At 40.2% G+C, this 23,010-nt stretch overlaps 1 protein-coding gene across 1 annotated transcript in view; it reads right to left on the bottom strand.

Moving 5' to 3' along the window:
* Positions 1-2,293, bottom strand: part of XCR1 (X-C motif chemokine receptor 1) — a 6,916-nt gene extending 4,623 nt beyond the window's left edge. Inside the window, exon 1 of the mRNA XM_032298026.1 lies at positions 2,226-2,293. The gene's annotated coding sequence lies outside the window, so the exon portion shown is untranslated. The remainder of the gene's footprint in view (positions 1-2,225) is intronic.
* Positions 2,294-23,010: the final 20,717 nt, after the last annotated feature.

Genomic DNA, 23,010 nt, shown 5'->3' with positions numbered 1-23,010 from the left:
AAGGCCAGGTGCAGTGGCTCATGCCTGTAATTCCAGCACTTTGGGAGGCCAAGGCAGGTGGATCATCTGAGGTCAGGAGTTCAAGACCAGCCCAGCCAACATGGCTAAACCCTGTCTCTACTAAAAATACAAAAATTAGCCAGGTTTGGTGGCAGGCACCTGTAGTCCCAGCTACTCAGTAGGCTGAGGCAGGAGAATTGCTTGAACCCGGGAGGTGGAGGTTGCAGTGAGCTGAGATCGTGTCACTGCATTCTAGCCTGGGCAACAAGAGTGAGACTCTGTCTCAAAGAAAAGAAAGAAAAAACCAACCAAAGAAACAAACACCAAAAAACTGATGAAACCTTATCTAGATTGAGAACAAAGAGAGGGAATATGCTACAGATCTTAATAGACTTTACAGGAATAACAAAATAAATATTATGATCAATTTTATGTTAACAAATCCAACAACTTAAATTAAATGGATGAATTTATTTTAAAATCCAACATATCAAAACTGATATAGAATGATATGGCAAATGTGAATAGCCCTACGTTTGTTCTAGAAATAGAATTAACTATATAAATCCTTACCACAAAGAAAACTTTAGAACTAGAGGACTTTGCTAGCGACATTTTTAAACATTTAGGGAAGAAATAACACCGGTTTTACAGAAACTAACAAATAAAAGATGGAATATTTTCTAACTCTTTTTATGAGGACAGAATAACCCTGATACCAAAATTAGACCAACAAATTACAATAAGAGAAAACTACAGAATAATATTCCTCCTAAAAAAGGACAGAAAAAAAATTTTTTTTTTTTTCAGACAGTCTCAAAATCTTGGCTCACTGTAACCCCTGCCTCCCAGGTTGAAGTGATTCTCCTGAATAGCTGGGATTACAGGCATGCACCACCACACCCAGCCAAATTTTTTTGTATTTGTAATCGAGACAGGATTTCACCATGTTGGTCAGCCTGGTCTCGAACCCCTGACCTTGTCATCCACCCACCTCGGCCTCCCAAAGTGCTGGGATTACAGGTGTGAGCCACCACGCCTGGCCAAGACAGAAAAATTCTTAATGAAATAAAAAAATCTTAATGAAGATCAAATTCAGCAATACATTTCAAAAGAATAGTATAACATAACAAAATTGAGTTTATCCTAGAAATATGAGATTGTTTTAATACACGAATATCAATCAATTTAAGTCATCATATTCATAGAATACAAACAAATCTATCTGATCTTTTCTGATAAATGCAGAAAAGCATTTGACAAAGCTCAACATACAAATTCTCAGCAAATTAGAAATAAAAGAGATATTGGGCATCTATAAAAATCAGTTTTTTGCTGGTTATTAACTCATTTACTCAAAAATTTCAGAGGCAGTCATGCTCTGCACCTGGAGGGCTTTGGTAAAAAGGAAAATGATGGCAAGTCTCAACCTCTCCAAGTTACATTCAGCGGCCTGGCTCCCTTTTGCTGTTGTCTCCTCCCCTCCCCACCTCCGTGGCCCACCTCAACTCTAAGGGAGTGAATTTAGCTTTCTGTACTGTAACATAATTTAGATTGAGAAAGACAGCTCTAAATTATACAACCACCAGTAATAGCAAGGCATTACATAAAGATGTGTAGCCAAATAAACCTCTTTACTTCCTTTAGCATAAGAAAGATATTATTTATATGTCAGGTCTACTCAAAGTATGGTCCCCAGATCAATTTTTCTTTGTTGTTTGAGACAGGGTCTCGCCCTGTCACCCATGCTGGAATGCAGTGGCATGATAACATCTCAACCTCCTCACTCAAGTGATCCTCTCATCTTAGCCTCCTGAGTAGCTGGTACTACAGACATGTGCTACCACACCTAGCTAATTTCTTGGGTATTTTTTGTAGAGATGGGGTCTCACCACGTTAGGTGAGGAACTCCTGGACTCAAGAAATCTGCCAGACTGGTCTGGAGCTCCTGGACTCAAGTAATCTTCCCGCCTTGGCCTCCCAAAGTGCTGGAATTACAGGCATAAGCCACTGTGCCCTGCCCAGATCAGCTTTTCTGAAGGGAATGCAGTTTCTTGGGAAATCCCCACTGCAAAGGAATCAGAGCTTCCAGAGGTAGCTCAGGAATCTGCATACTTACTGGCCCTGTAGGTGGGTCTGATGTGCAGCAAAGCTTAAGAACTCCTGATACAGGCTATTAAAATTAGAGGAAAACATAAGATTTAAATGTTTGTAAAGGAACTCACCTGAATCTACACCTCTCTACATGCGTCTTGAGGCAGAAATGGTGATTCTCTGTTTCATATTTCACTTATTAAAATTGAAACAACTGCCTTATCCAGAAGGAAATGGGAGGAGTCTTAGAGGGAGCCAGGGAGCCAGAAGGAGACAGGTAGTGAGAAAGGAGGAAAGAAGCAGCCAAACAGGCAGGCAGGCAGGGTGGATCCTTGGTGGAACTCCCTCAAACCAAGAACAGCCTGAAAGTCAGCCTACTGTGGCTGCAGATCCAGGCATCTCTGCACTCTCAGGGGCCTGGGAAGGAGCCCCCTGCCAATGCAGGCCTGGAAGTGCCTGCTTCTGCTGGTTGGCTTCTCCCTGCTGTCAGTTTATGCTCTGGTCTCAGAGTAAGGTTGGGGCCAAGCTCAGGTGCTGTTGCAACCCAGCTGGGTGTGTGTATGCTTGGGGCAGTGCTTAAATGCCAGGCCCTGTCACCTTGGCCCCCTCTTTACTTTGGGCACTGATGAGCATAGGAGGGAGGCTGAGGAGGGGGCACTGAGGGCAGCTCAGGGCTGGCCTATAGGCACCTTTTGGCACGAACAGCCTGGGTGCCATAAGTAGTGGTGGGAGGCAGACAAGCTGCTGGGTGGAAAGGGCCAGATCCCTGGTGAAGCCCCATCTTCAAGCTGGGGAAGGCCTGAAGCTGCGTGGCTGGACTGACAGTTCCATGAACCAGAGGGGGACTTTTGGTGCCTTTCCCTGTGCTGGCCTATGGCCGCCCATGGACCAATCAGCACGTACTTTCTCCCCTCTGCTGCCCATAAAAATCCTGGACTTGGCCAGACTTGGGAAGAGGATGGAGAGATGAAGAGATGATGGGATGACCTGCCTAAGAGAGGCTACCCCCTCTAGGGCCTCCTCTCTGCTGAGAGCTGCAGAGGCAATGGGATGACCTGCCGGCAGAGAGGAGCTTCTCACTCCAGGCTCTTCTCTTTTCTAGGAGCTGAACACTCAAGGGGACCCCCTGGCTGCAGAAAGGAGCTACGCACTGCAGTTCTCCTCTGAGCTGTTCCATATTGCTCAGTAAAGCTCCTCTTCATCTCATTCACCCTCCACTTGTCTGCATACTTCATTTTTCCTAGTCACAAGACAAGAACTTGAGACCCACTAAATGGTGAAGCTAAAAAGAACTGTAACACAAACAGGGCTGAAACATGCCCCTTGCTTGCCACATGGGCAAAGAGAAGGAGAGAAAAGCTGTGGTCCTTTGGGGATCCCAGACCAGGGTGCTCCCCAAGCTAGGACTGTGACTACCTCTTTGGGGCCTTGTGATTCCTGGGTCTCCAAGCTTCTGTGCACCACTGCATTCCCTTGTGCCAGCTGGGGAAGCTTCTTGTGGTGCATCTGGTTCAGCCACAGTCTCACAGAGAGCCGGCATCCAGGCCAGCACCTGGAGCTGCTCACCCCACAGCAGCAGTCGGTGTGTCTTACTGTGCAGTGCTGGACCCCACACTTGCTCACACATCCGTTGCTGCTTCATGCCTGACTCATAGTCTCCCTTGGAGGCATGGGATACAGGCTGATAGTGTGAAACAAGTGCAGCCTGCCAGGCTGAGTGGGCAGAGTGAGCCCAGTGGGCCTGAGGAAAACTTGGGCAAAGGCACCACTGGTCAAAAGTTTCCAGTCAGAAAAGAGATACCCCAAAGATCTTGTAACAATAAGACTATGTTTAGCTTTGTAATAAACTTTAAAACTGTCTTCCAAAGTGGCTGGATCATTTTGCCTTTCCATCATCAATGAATGAACGTTGTTATGGCTACATACCCACATTCTCATTAGCATTTGATGTCAGCTTCTAAAAAATTTACCCATTCTATCACATGTTTTTTGGCCTCATGTATGTCTTCTTTTGTAAAGTGTCTGTTCATATCCTTTGCCCGTTTTTGAACGGGCTTTTTTTTTTCTTGTAAATCTGTTTTAGTTCTTTGTAAATTCTGGATATCAGCCCTTTGTCAGATGGGTAGACTGCAAAATTTTTTTTCCATTCTGTTGGTTGCTGATTCACTCTAATTACTGTTTCTTTTGCAGTGCAGAAGAAGCTGTGGAGTTTGATTAGGTCCCATTTGTCTATTTTGGCTTTTGTTGCCAATGCTTTTGGTGTTTTGGTCATGAAGTCCTTGCCTATGCCTATGTCCTGAATGGTTTTGCCTAGATTTTCTTCTAGGGTTTTTATGGTGTTAAGTCTTATGCTTAAGTCTTTAATCCATCTGGAGTTAATTTTAGTGTAAGGTGTCAGGAGGGGGTCCAGTTTCTGCTTTCTGCACATGGCTAGCCAGTTTTCCCAACACCATTTATTAAACAGGGAATCCTTTCTCCATTGCTTGTTTTTATCAGGTTTGTCAAAGATTGGATGGTTGTAGATATGTTGTGTTGCCTCTGAGGCCACTGTTCTGTTCCATTGGTCTATATCTCTGTTTTGGTACCAGTACCATGCTGTTTTGATTACTGTAGCCTTGTAGTATAGTTTGAAGTCCGGTAGTATGAGGCCTCCTGCTTTGTTCTTTTTGCTTAGAATTGACTTGGCTATGCTGGCTCTCTTTTGGTTCCATGTGAAGTTTAAGGTGATTTTTTCCAGTTCTGTGAAGGTCATTGGTAGCTTGATGGGGATAGTGTTGAATCTGTAAGTTACTTTGGGCAGTATGGCCCTTTTCACGATATTGATTCTTCCTAACCATGAACATGGAATGTTTCTCCATCTGTTTGTGTCCTCTCTTAGTTCGTTGAGCAGTGGCTTGTAGTTCTTCTTGAAGAGGTCCTTTACATCCCTTGTTAGTTGTATTCCTAGGTATTTTATTCTGTTTGTAGCAATTGTGAATGGAAGTTTGTTCTTGATTTGGCTCTCTTTAAGTCTGTTATTGGTGTATAGGAATGCTTGTGATTTTTGCATATTGATTTTGTATCCTGAGACTTTGCTGAAGTTGCTTATCAGTTTCAGGAGATTTTGGGCTGAGACGATGGGGTCTTCTAGATATACAGTCATGTCGTCTGCAAATAGAGACAATTTGACTTCCTCCTTTCCTATTTGAATACCCTTTATTTCTTTTTCTTGCCTGATTGCTCTGGCTAGAACTTCCAGTACTATATTGAATAGGAGTGGTGAGAGAGGGCATCCTTGTCTAGTACCAGATTTCAAAGGGAATGCTTCCAGTTTTTGCCCAGTCAAAATGACATTGGCTGTTGGTTTGTCATAAATAGCTTTTATTATTTTGAGATACGTTCCGTCAATCCCTAGTTTATTGAGGGTTTTTAGCATAAAGTGCTGTTGAATTTTGTCAAAGGCCTTCTCTGCATCAATTGAGATCATCATGTGGTTTTTGTCTTTGGTTCTGTTTATGTGGTGAATTATGTTTATAGACTGCGTATGTTGAACCAGCCTTGCATCCCGGGGATGAATCCTACTTGATCTTAGAGAAATGAAAATCAAAACTACTTTGAGATACCATCTCGTGCCAGTCAGAAAGGCGATTGTTAAAAAATCTGGAGACAACAGATGCTGGAGAGGATGTGTAGAAATAGGAACACTTTTACACTGTTGGTGGGAGTGTAAATTAGTTCAACCGTTGTGGAAGATAGTGTGTCAATTCCTCAAGGACCTAGAAATAGAAATTCAATTTGACCCAGCAATCCCATTACTAGGTATATATCCAAAGGATTATAAATTGTTCTACTATAAGGACACATGCACATGAATGTTCATTGCAGCACTGTTTACAATAGCAAAGACCTGGAACCAACCCAAATGCCCATCAATGATAGACTGGACAGGAAAAATGTGGCACAAATACACCATGGAATATTATGCAGCCATCAAAAAATGATGAGTTTGTGTCCTTTGTAGGGACGTGGATGAACCTGGAAACCATCATTCTCAGCAAACTGACACAAGAACAGAAAATCAAACACCGCATGTTCTCACTCTTAGGTGGGTGTTGAACAATGAGAACACATGGACACAGGGAGGGGAGCACTACACACTAGGGTCTGTTGGGGGGAAAAGGGGAGGGACAGCGGGGGGTGGGGAGTTGGGGGAGAGAGAGCATGGGGAGAGATGCCAGATATAGGTGAAGGGGAGGAAGGCAGCAAATCACACTGCCACGTGTGTACCTATGCAACAATCTTGCATGTTCTTCACATGTACCCCAAAACCTAAAATGCAAAAAAGAAAAAAAAATCACCAATTCTAATATGTGTGTAGGGATATTTCATTGCCATTTTAATTTGTAATTCTCTAATGACATATGATGTTGAGCATCTTTTCATATGCTTGTTTGTCATCTGCCTATCATCTGTGGTAAAGTGTTTGTTGTTGGGAGGAGGTCTTGACGTGTGTGATGGAGTATATGTTATTTGCTGAGAGGTGATGGCAAGAAACACTGAGCCATCCCCAGGCAGAAAACTGCTAGAATAGTAAGCAATGTGTACTAGTCATGCACTAGTTAAACCAGCTCCCAAAACACAGAATATATGACCTTGTCCCCATTGCTTCCTTACAAAGAGTGCTTTCTAGCTTATTTCTGTTTTAGCAGTGAACAGGCACTCTCCGCCTGTTTAGGCTATCTTAACTCTATGAAGAAACACTGAGCACCTCCTTATTAAAAGTAATCACTTGTTCACAAAGAATAAATACGTGGGTCAGAGTCTGCTCTGGGCTCTCAGCTGGGAAATGCTGTCAGCCCCCCAGCCTCCCACTCTGATCCCACTTTTGCACTCTGTCTTTGTATCTGTTTCTTAATTCCTTTAGCACTGCCTAGGTTGGGGTCTGCACGACTGAGCTGGTCTCGGCAGATCTTTTGTCCATTTTCTAAATTGGGTTATTTTCTTACCATTGAGCTTCAAGAGTTGTCTATTTTGAATGTAAGTCCTATATCCAATTTTTTTTTTCAAATATTTTCTACCAGTATGTGGCTTGTTTGTTCATTCTTTTAATGAGGTTTTATGTTTGTTTGTTTGTTTGTTTTTGTTTTTTTTCAGTGCAAAAGTTTTAAATTGTAATAAAGTCAAATTTATTAATTTTTTTCTTTCACATTATTGTATCTAAAAACTCATCAATTTTGGATCCTACCTAGGTATCAGAAAAAGAAGACAAAAATTAATGAAAAACAGAAATAATAAAAACTCATCAAAAAATCCAAGGTCATCTAGATTTTCTCCTATGTTACTTGCTAGAAGTTTTGTACATTTGCATTTTGCATCTAGATTAAGGATGCATTTTGAGTTTTTTGTCAAAGGTGTAAGATCTCTGTGTAGATTCCTATTTTGCATGGAGATGTATAATGGGTCTAGCACCACTGTTGAAAATATCCTTTATCAATTTAATTACCTATACCCCTTCGACAAAAATCAGTTGACTGTATTAGTGCAAGTCTATTTCTGGGCTCTCTGTTATGTTCTGCCAGTTAATTAGCGTATTCTTTCACCAGTGTCACACTATCTTAATTACTGTAACTTTATATAAAGTCTTAAAGCGGCTGGGCATGGCGGCCCACACCTGTAATCCCAGCACTTTGGGAGGCCGAGGTGGGTGGATCACTAGATCAGGAGTTCAAGACCAACTTGACCAACATGGTGAAACTCAGTCTCTACTAAAAATACAAAAATTAGCTGGGCGTGGTGGTGCATGCCTGTAATCCCTGCTACTCAGGAGGCTGAGGCCGGAGAACTCTTTGAACCTGGGAGACAGAGGTTGCAATGAGTCTAGATCACACCACTGCACTCCAGCCTGGACGACAGACAGACTCTGTCTCAAAAAAAAAAAAAAAAGTCTTAAAGTTTGGTGGTGGTAAGCCCCTGACTTTGTTCTTCTTGTTCAGTTTTTTGTTGGTTGGTCTAGGTCTTTTGTCTTTCCAAATTAGCTTTAGAATCAGTTTGTTGGTATTCACAAAATAAATTGCTGATTTTGATTGGGATTGCATTATATCTATAGATCAAGTTAAGAATTGGCATCTTGACAATATTGAGTCTTCTTATCCTTAAACATGGAATATTACCCCATTTATTTAGGCCTTATTTGATTTCTTTTACAAAGTTTTATAGTTTTCCTTATATAAATTCTGCATATATTTTATTAAACTAATGCCTAGGCATTTAAAATTTTTGGTGCTGACGTAAAAGGTCTTGTTTTCAATTTCAAGTTTCTACTGTTCATTGCTGGTATTTTTTTTGTGTGGGGGGGATGGAGTCTCACTCTGTCACCCAGGCTGGAGTGCAGTGGCATGATCTTGGCTCACTGCAACCTCTGCCTCCTGGGTTCAAGTGATTCTCCTGCCTTAGCCTCCCAAGTAGCTGGGATTACAGGTGCCTGCCACCATGCGTGGCTAGAAACAGGGTTTCACTATGTTGGTCAGGATGGTCTCAAACTCCTGACCTCAGGTGATCCACCCGCCTCGGCCTTCCAAAGTGCTGGGCTTACAGGCATGAGCCACCGTGCCTAGCCATTGCTGGTATTTAGAAGAGCAAAGGTCTTTTGCATATTAGCCTTCCCTTCTGCAGGCTTGCTATATAAGTTTCAGGAGTTTTTTGTGCATTCTTTGAGATTTTATACTGTGAGAATCATGTCATATGTAAACAAAGATATTTTTATGTCTTCCCAATCTTTATACCTTTTATTTCCTTTTTCTTGTCTTATTGCAATAATTGGATGTTTGGTACAATGTTGAATAGGAATGGTGACAGGGGACATCCTTGATGTGCTCCTATTCTTAGGGGAAAAGCATCCAGTTTCTCACCCCTAAGAATGTTAGTTTTAGGTTTTCTTTAAAAAATTATATAAATGTAGAGGTCAAATACAATTTTGCTACATGCATATATTGGATAATGGTGAAGTCAGGGCTTTTATGATATATATACCACCTGAATAATGATAATGCACATGGTCGTAGGATATTGGTCAGGGTTGTGGGAAAAATTACAGGAAAGACGCAAGAAAGGCTGGGAGGTTTTGCAAAGCTGTGGGGAAGAATGAGCTGAAGGAGGCTGTTCTTACCCTGAGGCAAATGGTGAAGGGCAGATAACAAGGGAGTGCAAAAGAATTTACCTAGCTAAGTTTATTTACCTGTTTTTCCAGAAACCAACCTTTGATCATCCCTGCTCAGGACTACCCCCTACTCAGGGGGTTGACAATGTTAATTACTGACAAAGGATGTTTGCGCCAGGCCTTTGTCATTAAATCTGTACTAAAATAAATACAAGGTTCTCCAGCTTATCAGCCACTTTCTGGTCAGTGGTGGTGCTAAGCCATGTGGTCCCCTAGCTGCACTCACAAGGCAAAATACCTGTATCTGCGTACTCCTTTCATCTGTTGCTCAGCCAGAGTCTGCGGGACAGACTCAGCACATGGTACCCACTAACTAATTTCTCATAATGAAACTAACTCAATAGCCCCATAGAGAGCTTTTTTTTTTCTTTTTCTGGTTTTAGGCCGGGCGTGGTGGCTTATGCCTGCAATCCCAGCGTTTTGGGAGGCTAATGCGGGCAGATCACCTGATGTCAGGAGTTCGAGACCAGTCTGGCCAACACGGTGAAACGCTGTCTCTACTAAAAATGCAAAAATTAGCCAGGCGCCGGGTATGGTGGTGCACAGCTGTAGTCCCAGCTACTCAGGAGGCTGAGGCAGGAGAATTGCTTGAACCCAGAAGGTGGAGGTTGCAGTGAGTGGAGATCGCACCAATGCACTCCAGCCTGGGCGACAGAGTGAGGCTCCATCTCAAAAAAAAAAAAAAAGCTCCTGGTTTTAAAGTTTGAAACTTATATTTGTTTTATGTGAGTTTCTTCCTCAGGAAAGACCTTGAGGCCTCTCAAGAAAAGTAACAACCACCAGAAACTCACCATATCACCACATCTGTATAATGAGCTGCCAGGCCCCTCATTCATCATGATTGCTTCCTTGCCTCTCCCTAGTTCCTGTTTTCTTACACATTGTTACATTTCTTCCTTGCTATGTGAACACCTCCTTTTAGTCAGTCAGGGAGATGGATTTGAGACTAAGCTCCTGTCTCCTCAGCTGTAGCACATGATTAAAGCCTTCTTCCTTGGCAATAATTGTCTTAGTCAGTGGTTTTCTGTGCTACGAGCAACAGGACCTAGTGTTTCAGTAACAGATTTTGGTTCCCTAACCAGGAAAATGTTGCCACAATTGCTTATGGCTCAACTGCTGTGGGCCAGGAGTCTCAAAAGCCCTCCTAAGCAGCTGACCGGCTCAGTTTTGCCTGGAGGTAAGTTTCAGTCTGTCTCTTGCCACACCGCAGCTGGCCTTAACTGTATTCCTGGTTGCCTCTGAAGAACAGTTTTTGAAATTTGACATCTGCATCTGGATAGTTGAGTGTCGTTTGTGGGCCCAGACAGCAGGAGATGCCTCCCTCAATTTGGGATATTTTTAAAAGAATTTCCATTTGCAGGTTGAACAAACCCAACTGAGAGAGGGAAGCACCCTGTTTCACTGTGGACACTGTTGGGGGCTTGCTTGAAACTGTTTGTGTGTCCAGGCAAGTGAGTGTCTTTTGTGGGTACCAGACAGCAGGCTGTGCCCCTCTCAATTTGGGAAATTCCTAAGGAGTTTGTTTGCAGGTTGATTAAGACCGATCAGCAAAGAGAGGAAGCACCCTGGCTGTTTCAGTTTGAACACTCTTGGGCTTGTTAATTGCTACAGCAGTTGGATTGTGTTTTGGTGATTATCATGGGAAATTGGAATTCCATAAACGGATATTCTTTTGTAATACTGCTTGGCCCCAGTATTGTTTGGAATCTGGAGCTTGCTGTTGAATGAGAAAGTGAGATGGAGTTTCCTGTATCTAGGCTTTTATGTTGCTGGTCTAAGCTGGTTGGGCCTGGTTAATATGTATCAGGTGGTTTTCTGTGGTGCCATTCGGCCCCAGTGTTCCTTGGAGTTTGGGGAGGCTTGGCTTTTAAAAATCAAACTGTCATGGAAACTGCTTTACCCAAAATTTTGGTTCACACTCTTATGCTGGATTACCTATAGGGGCAAATACAGTGTGACCACGTAAACCAGTGACTTTGTATGAGTGCATGTACATGTCTAGATGTGTTTATGTACATACATTTATTATGTTGTGTCTTTTTGTCTACCAAATTGGCTTGTAAACAAAAGATCATAAATTAAGTCTAAAGTATTTCTCAAGTTCACAAGACTTAAATAAACATTTAATAAACAAGCTGTCTTTAAAATTATTCATAAAATAAAAGATAGGATTGTCAGCATATATTTTTGTTTGGGCTTGATGTTTGTCTCTGCTAGATATTTTGAGGTATCAGGGTTTGGCACAGGTTATAAAGCTATAAACCTAGGCAAAACAAAATGATCTTTGTGGGAATTTTTTTAATAAGTAAGACTAATTTAATATTTTTGGTTTAATGTAAACAGCTGAATCTTCTGAGTTATTGGTGAAAATGCCCTTGTAGTTAACGTTAAGGTTCCTATTTAGGTGAACCTGATATTCACAGGTTATAAAATGGTTAACAAGGAAATAAATAATGCATAAATAATCTAGATAAACTGCTAAAAATAAATAAAAAATGTGAATAACTAAATGCTATAGGTGAACTTTTTGTGTAACTTAAAATCTTAGAAGTTATTTTTGATGTTTATTGGATGCCTGAGTCATTTCCAATTAAGGAAGGGTTACAGTATGGGGAAATATATTTCTAAAAATTATAGAATTGTTCTCGCCTATAAAATACTAATATCTGGTAGGCAGTTCAGGGTTTCTTGCTTCCTAGTATTTCACTAAAATTTAGAGTTACTAAGTATAAGAATTATATTAATTCTGTATATAAAATGTACTTAAAACGATGAGTCCTTAGTAAGAAAAAGAATAATTTTGCCTAATTCAGAAGTTATTTAAAAGTTAATTCAGCCGGGCGCGGTGGCTCACGCCTGTAATCCCAGCACTTTGGGAGGCCGAGGCGGGTGGATCACGAGGTCAAGAGATCGAGACCATCCTGGTCAACAAGGTGAAACCCCGCCTCTACTAAAAATACAAAAAATTATCTGGGCATGGTGGCGCGTGCCTGTAATCCCAGCTACTCAGGAGGCTGAGGCAGGAGAACTGCCTGAACCCAGGAGGCGGAGGTTGCGGTGAGCCGAGATCGCGCCATTGCACTCCAGCCTGGATAACAAGAGCGAAACTCCGTCTCAAAAAAAAAAAAAAAAAAAAGTTAATTCAAACTATGGACTTGAAAATGTTATTTATGAAACAAGGCAGAAAGGAACCAGTAAGTGGGGGAGAGAGATGTGAGGAAAGTTCTGAACGTGTCATTGTATTTTTGGTAAGGAAGGTTATAAAGAAAAGAGAAAAATATTGTATGAGAAAGAATCTTGTATGGTGAATTTCTGTACTAAAATAAAATGACTGGTTATTTAAAAAAGAAAAGAAAATTCAGGACAAAATCGAAAATCCAAGCATGTCATAGCTGGTCTGTGTAGGTCACATGTGGCTTTTTACTGGTTCTTTGTGTTTCTATCTTCATGCACATACAGAGAAAATAGAAAGTGTAAAATATTCCTTAAAAACTGATAGAAAATTGGAAAAATTTGATTAACATTGCTCATAGTTAAAGCTCTTGGTTTTGATAAAAATAAAATAAATATTATAAATAAACATTTTGGCAGCTTGGCAATTCTTTTTTAATACAGTTAACCATGAAGCCAGATTTAGCATGGAGCCAAATTTCACATACATGCTTGCATTGCTTCACAGTATATTTGCTATTTTGCATAGATAGTACTGTACTAAAGTACTTACAGGCCATGTACCTAAGTGGATTTCTTAATTTCACAAAATGTGTAGTGGTATTGGTGGACATAAAGACATTAATTTGTGCACCAGGAACAAAATATCTGTTGTGTGTCTGTTTTATTGACCTCTAGGTAACAATTTAGCCTCCAAAGTAAACTGAGTAGGAGAAAAATTTGGGGTTGGTTTCCTGTTTATTTTTGCTTTTAATTTTCATTTATTTGTTGTTTGTTCTGTTTTGGGTCTTACTTATGCGTACATCTCTATAAAACTCTGATGTTTTTTAGTTTGTAATTGAAGGCTTTTATTTGGTTCTATGAATAGTCATTTTGTTTCCTATGCATTTCTAATGAGTCATCATTTGTTCTATTTATCTAGAATTCCTAGGCTTCCTTTGTCAAGCCTCCAAAAATCGATAAACACCAGCCATTTAAAATTTGATTGCTTTTGCTTACCCCTGATGATCTTGAGAGCTACGAGAGCTTTAAGGATCCTGGCAAAAAAAAAAAAAAAAAAAAAAAAAAAGACTTATTCTTTATTTTTTTGAGATGGAGTCTTGCTCTGTCACCAGTTTGGAGTTTGGTGACATGATCTTGGCTCACTGCAACCTCCGACTCCCTGGCTCAAGCAATTCTCCTGCCTTAGCCTCCTGACTGAGACTACAGGCATGTGCCACCATGCCCAGATTATTTTTGTATTTTTAGTAGATACGGGGTTTCACCATGTTGGCCAGGATGGTCTTAATCTCTTGACCTCGTAATTTACCTGCCTTGGCCTCCAAAGTGCTGGGATTATAGGCATGAGCCACCATGCCTGGCTTTTATTCTTACAACTTCTAAGTAGAAATAGTATACTATTTATTTTACTGGAAAAAGGAGGTGAGAATGTTTTCCAAGGTAATTCAATTCAAGCAACAATTTGAGTTGGTTTTAATCTTTTCCTGTAATGAGGGAAATATATTTTATGGCTATAAACTTCTAATACTAAGGAAAGACTGACCTTGTCCTTAAGGAAATTATATTGATTGGAATTTTTCTTAAATTATTTAAAATTAAGTGATATTTACTTGGATTAAGTAGTATAAAAAAAAGTGAGACTTTCTAGTGATCTTTGATCCAAAGCCAGTTATCAATGATGGATTCTCCTGTGTGTACTTGAAAACAAAATATGTGCAAGTGTTTCACTGGTTTGAAGATTTTGGTGAGGGATATTACCTAATGAGCTGTCAGAACTGTATGTAGAAACCAATCTTGGAAATGTGTGATGATGCTCTTTTAAACAGCTGAATAGAAATTACTGTGTGCTTCTTTTTACTTTGTCCTTGTTTTGTTGTATGGTATTAAGTGAAAGGAGATATTTATTCTCATACTGAATTTCCAAAACTGATATTTGCCTTTACCATTTCTTTAATGATGGAGAGTAAAGTTAATTGTATTGCTTTAATAAGTTTGGCATAGGACCTATCACATTTAAAAAATGCTTTTAGTCATAGCTCTGTCGTTAGAATGCTAGCAAATAGACACATGCAAGGTGTAAACCTGACTACTTTAATCCAGTGGTTTGCAGTACTGCAGGTGGTGACTCCTAGATACTGAGTCACAGTGTTTTAATTTATGATATGTTAGAATGATAGGACTTTCTGTAGTATAAATATTCTATTAATTAACCCTTGTGCTGTTGTTATAGGCCTTTGACTCCTGAGTCTGAAAAAGGCACTGACCTCTGCTAAATCTTGAGCATAAACACCATTTGAAGCCTTGTTTTCAGACCTGGGAGAAGGTGACAATGAAAATGAACTGTTTTTGTGAGACAGAGGGCCAGAAGTTAAAACTATTATAACCCTCTAGGCCCAGGGACTATTGTAGAAGAGGTGGGTGCATGATATTATAAGGCTGAATTTTGAGGGATAAGATTAGTATAGAATTTTTCTGTAAGTTAAATAATATCAAAAGCACACTTTATTTAAGGGCAGTGTCTGGGCCAGTGTGTCAAAATAACAGGGTTTTCTAGGAGCATTAATCTGCTTTCTAACAGAAAATTATAAAAGGTTATAAAAAGTTTATAGAAATCTTACCTTATGGTCAAACTGATTAAAATTAGATTTGTTTCTAAGGTTTTATTAAAATTTGCTTTAACATTAGTAATACACCATATGAAGGTAATATATGGTTTTCTCTTTTGAACAAAATTTTCATATAAGAGATAATAAGAGATTTTTGTTTACCTTTTGAGTAAAACCACAGGAAAAAAAAAAAGGAAGGGAGACAGGTTTATTTGGCCTTATGCTGTCTTTATTAGGTCTTATGGTTTAGGAAGCTGACTTCTCTTTATAAAAGGGTAAACATTTCATATTATAATTTTGGCTAAGTAAATGACTATTTTATAGTAATTTGTAATCCTATTTTGTGATATTAAGTGTTGTAAGCCTTTGATATTTGATAGACTTTCCAATAGCAAAATTTCAAGTTCTAAAATCAGTCTTTTTGATCTCAAACTAACTTTTTTGGATATTAAATTCCCTGAAGTCCAAGAGAGATCTGTTAGGCTTATTAGGCTAATTTTTTATGCTAGAATTATACAGCAAGCATTGTCAAATGTGAAGTGGTATTTAACTTTCTTTGGGTTATAGTTAGATATGTTGTTAATGTGTGTTCCAGGATTATATGATATTCCTGAAATTCTGATGTGTCTTAATATATGTTGTCAGTAATAATTATGATTATTATGTTAAATTGCTGTATGCCACAGAAATAACCAAATTGCCTTGTCAACTGTGTCTTTGACTATGGCTGTCCTAAGATTTTTGTCATCCATAATTGTTATTTTGTTTTGATGCTTCTCAAAAAGTGACATATAATCAGCTACAGTCTAGGGTTGATTCTTTGAAAGCGTTCATGAAAAGAACTCTTGAATGCAAATTTCTTATAACTCTGGAGATTGTGCCACTGGATTAGAGAGAAAATTTGTAGGACAGTAATTGAAAGGCTGATGTGTTCCTAAAGATGGCTAGCCCATTGTGAAGCAGAGCAGGATTTGACTGCATGGATCAAACTAATGGAGGACTAAAATAATTTTTATGGCTTTTTTTGCTTGAAATATTGCTGATTATTTTTTGTTTGTTTTTCAGAGTCTGGAGAATTTTTTTTCTTTTGAGTCATTTATAGCCTTTAAATATGCTTTAAGTACATTGAGCAGAGTATAGTTTTGTAAACAGAATTTGAAGCATATTTTTCTCTCTGCCTAATTTCTCCAGAATTTGTAAATTATTTGTGAATATTCCTGATTCCTGGCAATGTGTTTATTTGCATAAGTTCAATAAGAAGCTGTTTTCTCTTATAATGGGACACAGTTAGAGGAATTGGTTATTTTCTCAGGACTTTGACTGAAATCGCCTTGTGAGAGGTTCCAGCAAAGCCAATTTAGGAGAGCCTATGTGGACCATGACTCTCTGTTGCACTTTGTGTGGGTAATCAGGCCAATTAGAAGGGACTGACGCTTATTTTGCTGGTAAATTGGTCCTGCTATGATTTGTCTTTTGTGAAACTGAGGATCTGGAGAGAGAAAGATTGTGCTTCAGATGGAAACTCTATATTAGATTAACCTTTGATTCCTGGATGGCCACAGGGTCACTCATGGTATGGCGCTACTCATGAAGCCTCTCCTCAGCCTGAAGCAGCCAGAAAGATCAATGACCAGATTCCCCACTGAGGCGTTTACACCACCTGTGGAGGCCTGGCCTGCAGACCCTGACTCAATGGCGGTTGAATGAATGCACTCTCACACCATTACAGTGATTCAAGTGGGCTAGGGATGGTTGTTCGCTACTTTCAGAAGGTGACTGCAGCCAATCGACCAGGATCCCCTCTCCATCCACACATTTATTTGGTAAGGATTTTACAAGAGGTTCTAAGTTAACACACTTTTGGATGATTCACATGGTTAAAAGAGTGGCTTTACCAATGATAAAAGCTTTAGGTTCTGGGCTCAGAGTAAACACTATTAACAGGTAATTCTCCTTTGATCTCTCCCTGAGAGGACCATCCAACACAAAATTTACATGAATAAACAGAGTAGAGACAAAGGGATGTGGGATAAACAGGCTTAAACTGGGAAAGCCTCTTACTGTCTGTCTCTTTCCTATGCTAATGTAAATGAGCCAGTTGCCCTCAGCCTGCCCCAATAAAACCTTTTGGCCTTCCAAAAGGTTTTCCTAATATTTCTCTAATGTTTTGCCAGCCACTCCAAGTTAATTCCAAAATCTCCCCCTTCTTTTGTTATTAAAATTAGGCTTTTTTGTCTGTCGGCCACTGATGGGTTCAGCCATGGCTCTGTTAGACGAGGTGGTCCTTGCTTTTATTCCAGCTTTGCATCCTAGGATTAACAAATAACGTAAGACGATTATGAGTACAATTAGCAACAGTTTCTTTCCAATCAAAGTGCAACTCCGAGGAATGGGAGTTTAACCAGGAAAGATGATTTTGTACACCTTTCCATCATGTTTGGCCAGATTATTTACAAAAGCAGCTGTTTGTATTGACTTAGTAAGAGGTGGCACTGCAATGCTGGCAGTTGCCGGGATGACTGTGGCTGAGACTATGTAGGCTGTAAGTGTAACTAGGAATTTTTGTTTGACTTTTAGTGTTACTTGGCCTCTTAGTTTACTGTATGCCATTAATGAGGAACTTCCCTGGGGGTATGTTAATTTCTCTTTAATTAAGCAGATGGGCAGTTAGAAGGTGTGAAGGGGTGTTAGTTTAATTTACAGGGCAGAAAAAAGTATCTTAGAAGATGGGCTTGATAGAGTATAGAAGGTACAGGTTGCAGGTAAAGTGAAAGAATAAAAAAGAAACAATTCCTAGGCAGGATTTGCTTAGCCTTCTGTGTTGTCTTCTTCAGCATTCTCCAGGTGATGGCCAGGGCTTATGTGGTCTGAGGAAGCTGCATCATCCTGCAGGGTCTTTCTTAGGCTGGCTTGAGATTTTTTCTTCTTTCCATCCTTTGATGAGGATGCAGTCTCTTTGCTGGTGGTGGTACACTGGAAATTCTAGTGGTTATGCCTGTGCTTAGAGACTTATAATAACCTTTGTAATAAAGAGCAGGTTAGTGCTTTAAGAAAAACCTGTTGTGCTTTATTTTAATGTTTAGTTCACAGAAAAACTAGATACTTTTTAACTTTTAACCAATATGTTTACACACAGAATTCTTTTACAATTAACATTTTAACACTTGTTTAGACCTTCAAAACAAAACTTATAAACTTACTTGCATAAATTCCCTTCTATAACATTTTTCACAACTTTAGCTTAACTCTTTTCTGACTTAGTTTTACAACCTTCCTTACCTCTTTTTTTCTTCCTCTCGGCTTTTCTGTTTTTCTTATTATACTATCTCTTTTTAATTTTTTCTGTTTCTGTCTGTCTTGGTCAAGCAGTGATGGTATCACTTGTAAGTGGCTTGCTCATTGCCATAAGCCAACGCAGTGAGCTGCAGGCTCAAGATGAAACTTAATTAGAGCTGTTTTAAGATTTTGTAACAAATAAACTGAGTATGCTGAGTCACTTACTGTATTTATAGGCTGAGCAGAAAAAGTTTTAAATGCCAGAATCAGGGCTCTAATCTCAGCTCTTTGGCTGATAGTACTTAGATTGGGTGATTGAATTATGTGGTCTTTACCAGACTGCAGCTTTTCCTTGTTTACCTGACCTGTTAGTAAACAGTACTAAAGCATTAGGTATGGAGAAGTGCAATACTGCTTCAAATTGCTCTTTCCTTAAAGGAAATTTGACGATCTTAAGATTATAACTTAGCAATTGATTGCATTCGTTATTAAGATGGCAAGTTGAAATTGGTAACATGAAGTTTTAAGAGGAAATTTGAAAATAGTTCTAGAAACAGAGACTCTAAGAATATACTTTATGTACTTAAAGCCACAGGTAGAATAGCTTAAATCTTGGCGATTTTTTTTTCTTGTAGAGATGGGGTTTCGCCATCTTGCCCAGGCTCGTCTCCAACTCCTGAGCTCAAGTGATCTGCCCACCTTGGCTTCCCAAAGTGATGGGGTTACAGGCGTGGAGCCCCTGCACTTGGCTGGCAGTTTCTTTAAATGTTAAGCAAACACCCACATGTTTGTTTACCTATGAGTCATCGCTTCTAGGTATTTACTAGAGAAAACCAAAAGCAATGTCCGTCCAAAAATTTATTCACAAAAGACCATAGCAGCTTTACTTGTAATCAAGCAAAACTTAAAGCAGCGCAAGTATCCATCAGTAGGTGAAGCGATAAATCAACTGTGAAATAGCCATACAGTGAAATACTGTCAGCATGAAAAAGAAACAGATTAGTCATCCCCTTCAACATGGATGGACCTCCAAATAATGATGCTGAAAGCAAGAAGCAAGAAAGAGTACATAAGGTTTGATTCCATTGTTTCACGTTTTTAATTTTTAGAGGTGAGTCCCACTATGTTTTCCAGGCTAGATTCAAATTCTTGAGCCCAAGAGAGCCTCCTGCTTTAGCTACTAAAGTAGCTGGGACTATAGGCATATGCCGTTGCACCTGCCTTGATTCCATTTATGTAAAGTTCTAGAAAATGCCAGCTAATTTATAGTGATTGAAACAGATCACTGGTTGCCGGGGGGTTGAGAGGAGGGAAAGATGGATTACAAAGGGGAGCAAAGAAACTGTTGGGGGTGATGAAAAATGTGGTGTCTTGATTTTGGTGATAATTTCGTGGGTTTCCACATGTGTTTAAATGAATCAGAGGGTACACTTTAAATATGCGCAGCTGATTGTACTTTAATTATACCTTGTGATGGCCAGTTTTATGTGCCATCTAGGCTGGGCTATATTCCACAGCTATTTAATCAAACGTGACTCTAGGTGTTGTAGATGTGATTAGCATCTTCGATTAGTTTACTTTATGTAAAGGAGATTATTCCTAATACTCTGGGTGGCCTGACACAAACAGTTGAAAGGTACGAATGCAGAACTGGTTTTCCTGAAGAAGAAATTCTGCCTGTGGATTGCAGTTAGCTCTTACTTGAGAGCTCCAGCCTGCTCTTCCCGAAGGCCGCCCTGCAGAGTTTGGATTTGCCTAACCAGTCCTTAGAGCTGCATAAGGCAATTTCTTGCAATACATCTCTATCTAGTATTTATTATCCTCTAGCTATCTATTCTCTCTCTCTCTCTCCATCCACCCATCCATCCATCCATCCATCCATCATCTATGTATCTATCATCCAACAATCATCTATCTTCCTACCTAACTCCTGTATCCTACTGGATATCCGACTGGTTCTGTTTCTCCAGTGAAAGCCTGACTCGTATGCATTGGGTAATGGAAGTGATTCTAAAAGAACAAAAGCTTAAGGATGAATTATCTGAATTGATTCTCTCATACGATTCAATTGAAGGCCAGTAAGGACTCTATTTCCGTTGTTAAAGAGGACATAGAATGAGGTGGCAAAATACTGCCACTGGATGTTCCTGATCAAATACTTATTAAAGGTAAGGTTCTAGTGATCATGTATTTGATGCCTTTGGGGCATTTTAGTCAAAATAGGGTGTATAGTGAGATTGTGTGGTTGTTCCTCACTGTGTTAGAGAGAGTCGGGAAAGAAAAGGATGAGCTCAGGGCTTCAAATTGCCAGCTCAGCACCACAGACATTATCCAAAAGCTTCTATGGTCTGACCTTAAAGAAACCCTGTCTCTGTAGATGCAGGGCTGGAATTTCTGAAAATGAAATCCCGAGTCTTATCCTGCAAGTGGCTGGCTTACAATGCAAATAGAATTCACAACCTTGCAGGGTGTCTTCTGATTTTATTTTATTTTAGACAAGGTCTGACTTTGTTACCTGGGCTGGAGTGCAGTGGTGAGATCACAGCTCATTGCAGCTTCTACCTCCTGGGCTCAAGCGATCCGCCCACCTCAGCCTCCTGAGTACCTGTACTCCCTAGTAGCTGGGATGACAGATGTGTGCCACCACGCCCAGCTAGTTTTCTTGTATTTTTGTAGAAACATGGTTTCACCATGTTGCCTAGGCTGGTCTTGAACTCCTGAGGTCAAGCGATCCACCCTCCTTGGCCTCCCAAAGTGCTGGGATTATAAGTGTGAGCCACAATGCCTGGCCATAGGGTGTCTTCTGTTAGAGTGAAGGCATTGATTAGGAAATAATGGGCTCTTCAAAATCAGGATGGGGACATATGAAAAGATCCCAAGGATGGTGGGGGCATTACATCCTAAATTTTGCTTAGTCTTTGCCAGCACCAGCAGCCCTTCTACTGCTGTCTGACCCACCAAATCCTAAGGTGGGGTGTGCACAACAGCACTCCATCATCAGATAGAAAAGGTAAATATGAGACAGGCCTGAGTAGGCCTTGGAGGCACTGGGACCCTGCCTTCTGTGTCCCAGCCTGCACCTGTGACCTCATGGAGTATTCTCTGTGATTAGTTGAATGAGGAAGAGAAAAACTCACATCTGCTTATAGATGGTTGTGCAGAATATGCAGGCGTTACCCAAGATGTTCAGCTGCAGCAGCACAGCTTCTCGCTGGGTCATTCCTGAAGGACAGTGATGAGAAGAAATACTCCCAGTAGGCAGAACTTTGAGTATTGCACTTGGTTGTTCATTTTGCTTGGAAAGAAAAGTAGGTACCTAAACTCTCAATCACATTATTTACAGACAGTCTCAGTCCCACGAATTGCAGCCTGTGCACATTTAAATTTGCTAGTTGACTTCAGAAAGAAAATCTTAGTTCCCAGTTTCTAGCTTCAGTGGCAATGATGTTTAAAAAAAAACTTTCACTGTTACTTCTGTATAACACGAAGCATACACATTCTACTTTCCCTTTTAGCAAAAAAGAGGAAAGGGTGCCTGGCTACTTTTCACTTCCACTTGGCTGAGGACTGAATACTCATAACCAGTGTCTCTGCCGAGGTTTTTATGTTTGTATATACACCTTTATTGAGGCGTGTGTAAGTACAGATTCCACCAGAGAAACAGAACCAGAAGGATGGATATCCATAGCTATCATCTATAGCTATGTTTTTACAATAAGAAAGTCATACTTTCTGCTAACATGATACAACTGAAAATGTGCTAATGCTTTCCCTGGAACAGGCTGCAATGTCCTTTAGTGATAGTCGTTCTTTACCTAGATACCTTGTAACTTAAATACTAGGATGTAAAGTCAGTCACTGTGAATACATCTTATGTTAGATGATAAGAGTATAAAGAGGGAAAAACTAAAAAATATTTGCTTAATGCATATCTGTCAGTACAAACATATAACAAAACAGAAAGAAATACTCACATGTAGTCCTCATTTCTGCATCTGGTCACATGGTCATAGCTGGTTTATAGCTACCTTCTTCCACTACCTATGACATATTCCTTTTGCCCTCAGCAAGCACCTAAGCTGGCCATGGCTCTTTGCTTGGTAGGTCACCCCAATCTTCATTTCTGAAAGCTGGGCCATTAGCAGTTCTTCCTGAATTGGGTTGTAGTTCTCCATTGACTTTAATCACAGGACATGGTAGTACTAATAGGTGCCCTAAGGAATCTCTTGTATTCCAAATATACGTTGTCTTCTTCTGTTGTGTAGTAGCAGCCCAATTTCCCTTTGATAATCAGGATCAATCATCCCAACCAGTACAACACTCCCTTATTTGCCTGTTAGTTCAGAGGTAAGAGGAGACCAAAGTGGCAGGGTGGCAGTTGTAACTTGTAATTCAATGGAATCGTTGAATCTCCGGTGGAAGCATTCCTTCCTTTCTAACTAAGACTTCTAGACCAGCTGAGCATCAGGTCACAGGAACAGAAGCAAACATTTTGCTAGTGGATCACCTATGGCAATAGTGAGTGGTGTCACCCCCATTTCTATCCCCTGATTTCTGGATCCGTGACTCCTGGCTACCGGAGAAACAGTATGTATATTGGATGCTGATTTACAGCATGCACGTCCTCCTGGAGGATGCTTCCCCAGTCGGGCAAAGTATTGCCACCTG

The sequence above is a fragment of the Sapajus apella genome, unplaced genomic scaffold (assembly GCF_009761245.1).
Source record: "Sapajus apella isolate SASKATOON/1434 unplaced genomic scaffold, GSC_monkey_1.0 scaffold38, whole genome shotgun sequence".
Lineage (NCBI taxonomy): Eukaryota > Metazoa > Chordata > Mammalia > Primates > Cebidae > Sapajus > Sapajus apella.
Note: the sequence above shows the minus strand (reverse complement) of the source record. Positions and strands in the feature narration are given on the sequence as shown.